This window comes from Corvus brachyrhynchos, unplaced genomic scaffold (genome assembly GCF_000691975.1).
Source record: "Corvus brachyrhynchos isolate BGI_N302 unplaced genomic scaffold, ASM69197v1 scaffold175, whole genome shotgun sequence".
Taxonomy (NCBI): Eukaryota; Metazoa; Chordata; class Aves; order Passeriformes; family Corvidae; genus Corvus; species Corvus brachyrhynchos.
In genome coordinates, this window is record NW_008238448.1 from 6674494 (window position 1) to 6677650 (window position 3157).

Here is a 3157-nt window from a genome sequence, read left to right on the forward strand (position 1 = left end):
CTTTCCTGCGCGAGGCAAGTTTCCCACAGGCCTGCCAGCTGTTCCTGACACTGGCTTGGCATGATCTGTGCCAGCAGCACCGGCAGCCCATTCCCAACAGGCAGCCACTGTCATGAGAACACACAGTGCCTTGCAAGACAATCCTGTGTCTGTTACAACAAGCGGGCTGATGTAGCCTGTGCCCACTTGCAGTCAAGCTCCTTATGAGGTGTCAGCAGTGGCAAGGCTTTTTGGAAAGCCTCCACTTGAGAGAAATCACCCTGCCAGCAGCAGGACCCCATGCCCCCATTGGTTAAAAACTATCTCCCAAAACTTCTAGTAACTCGAGTCTCACAGTGCTCTGGATTTAAGCTCCCTTGTGTGAGAGTGACCAGTGAAAGCAAACAGATGCATCTCTGCCTACAGGAGATAATGCAAGAAATAGGAAGAGCCAAACAACATGTGCTCAGATTCCTCATGGCTCTGGTGCATCCCTGGGGCTGGAACCCCCATCTCACAGTGTTTCTGGGAGCCTGCCCCTGGCACTCGAAGTCCACAGTGCACTTGTAGCCAGGACTCTCTCACCTTCCTCCCTTTGGAGCCGGTTTCTTTGAGCAGCCTGGGATGTGTCAGGGAGAGACCTTGTTTTTATAACCTCCTGTTATGGCTGGAGGTGATGCCTCTGTGGTGACAGCTGGGGAGCAGGCTTTGATCTGGTGCATCAATGCCTCCTCTGGGAATTCAAGCCTCTGAGTCTTATTTGCCCTGGGCAATCATCAGGAGGATTTCCCCTAAATAAAGAGCCATCAAACCTTATCAGCTGTCTTACCATGCCTGTGTCACCGCTCTTTGAAGACAGCATCTGCTACAGAGAGGTCAGCCAGAGCAACCTCTGGGTAAAAGTCCAGTGTGCAGACCAAAGCAGTGCAAAACTGGAGGGACATGTCCTGGCATTGGTTCAGCCCATGGCATCCCAGCATTTCAGGGACTAGCAGCCACTGGGCCAAGAGCTCAAGTCCCTGTTAACTCCCTGCCAAGAACATGGCCTTTCTGGCCTCCCTTTAGTTTGCAGTAGGTGTGGGCAGGGTGCCTTCAGCAGGGTCTCACCAGCAGCGGGTGCATCCCGCTCACCTACGAAAAGACTGCAGAGAGCCTGCTGAGCCTTGGCAAGGGGGCAAGTTGGGCTGAGGCTGCTGGCAAGCAGGTGTTTGGTCCTACAAGGGGTCCCTGGCACCCACCAATAACAGCCTGAGGCTGGGCTGTCCTGCTGCGGTGGTGGAGAAAAAGCAGGGCTTGCTTTTGGGTTTTGCAGCGCTCATCACTGCAGCATCCTAGAAATGAACAGGGGCTGGTGGAGGAGCAGAGTCAGGATTAAGGATGGGAAGCTGGGACATCCAAATTCTGCTTCTGGCTTTACTACATGCCCTTACTTTGCCTAACTGCAAAAATGCTGATAATGCCATCGTGTTTTTCACGCCAGTTTGCCTTGAAAAGATTGACCATGACATTTGGAGGTAAACTGCAGAGCTAAAGTGCTGTTGCACATACAGGTTGTTTTTCTTCTTTAGAGAAGCTTATTTCCAAAGACAAGGGAGTGGTGATGTTAAAGGCCCTGTAAACTGGTTCACGTGGGGAGCTGCAGACCCTACGCCCGGCCAGACTGCCTTGCTCGGAGCAGGCTCTACAGAAGACCTCAGAAGTGCCTGTAGTTTTGGTTACTTCTTTCACACACCTGCTCCTGCGTACTGCTCAAGGCTCTTCCATATTTCTTTCAATCAGAACTATTCTTTCACTGACCCAGGCCTGCTGTTCACTGATGAATTGGATGCTGTTCATTGCAGCTTGAAATACTGTTTTGCTACTCTTAATGCCTCCCATTCATTTTCTGTGGTGATTGGATTCATAACAGCAGAGATGCAGCTTTCATTGATACTTGATGCAGCAGCAATACCCTCAGCAAAGGCTTTTTTGTACATAGGCTCCAAACCTTTCAACCACGCTATCATAGAAAGCCATAATGTCCCTTTTCTGCAACAGCCCGAGCCACCTGCAGCCCCTGAAAGAGGACATTGTTTCCCCAATTAACCAAACAACATGGGCAGTGTCTGTGCTGGTTGCAAGGGAGGGCTCTGGGTAATCTTTTGCCCTGCCCCAATCCCTCACCCTCCACATCCCCCCATCCTGTTTGAGGCTGAATTTCAGCCCCACTGTTGTTTAAAATTAAATGCAAGAATGTTTGCAGGGTGGGTTATTTTAGCTGCTAAATGAGCCTCCTGATGTTATGCTCCCAGGTGAGGCTGGCTCTGCTGGGGTGGCAATCCTGCTAGGAGGGATTCTTGGTGCTGGGGCTTCACATGATCAGACACAGTTTTCTTCTTGCCTCAAAGTGACCACTGGGGAAGTGGGGGTGTTTTTCTTTTTCCTTTTATTTTTCTGTTTCTTTTTTTCTTTTCCGAAAAAAGCACTTGTGTGGGGAGAAGATGCTGCACTATTCTTTTGCTCACAGAAAAGGAGTCTGACAGCTTAGCATGGTTCAGACAGGAAAATTACTTTGTCTAGTGAATATTCTAAAGAGCTGAAGTTACAGGGTGCAATCAAAATCCCCTGTTTAAAAGAAGAGCTGTCTCACTCCTGCTAAGCCAACAATTTAATTGTTTCACTCATCTTTGCAGAATAACTTTAGAGAAGGAACAGTGGAAATGTCTGTAAATGCTTTCTGATAAAGAAAAGGAATATTCAGACTGTAATCCATGCTGACAACCAAAGAAAAAAATCTCTGCCTCAACAGTTAAGTGGTGGTTTATTATGGGCATATCCTTGCCTATTTCACTGAGTGGAAAAAGGAGCTGTCACCTGCAGCTCAGCGCTGTCAAGCACCACCCAGCAGCAACACGGTTGCCATTTGGCATGGTGTGGTACCAGCCCTTGCTTGTTTTGAATAAACAGAGTTATGTTTTGAAGGGAATAGCAATGCTGTTTAAGAAAAACAGAGTACTAAAAGAAAGATGGATTATATACTGAGCAGAAAAATGCCAAGAGATGGCAAAGATAATCTCTGTGCTGGCCCACTGCAGGCCCCTGGGAATTGTGGTGCCTGGAGAAGCAATTGGTGGGTTGTTATCCCAAGAGATGCAGAGAGGTGGGCATAGTGCTTTGAATCATAGCTTTTTCTCTGCCC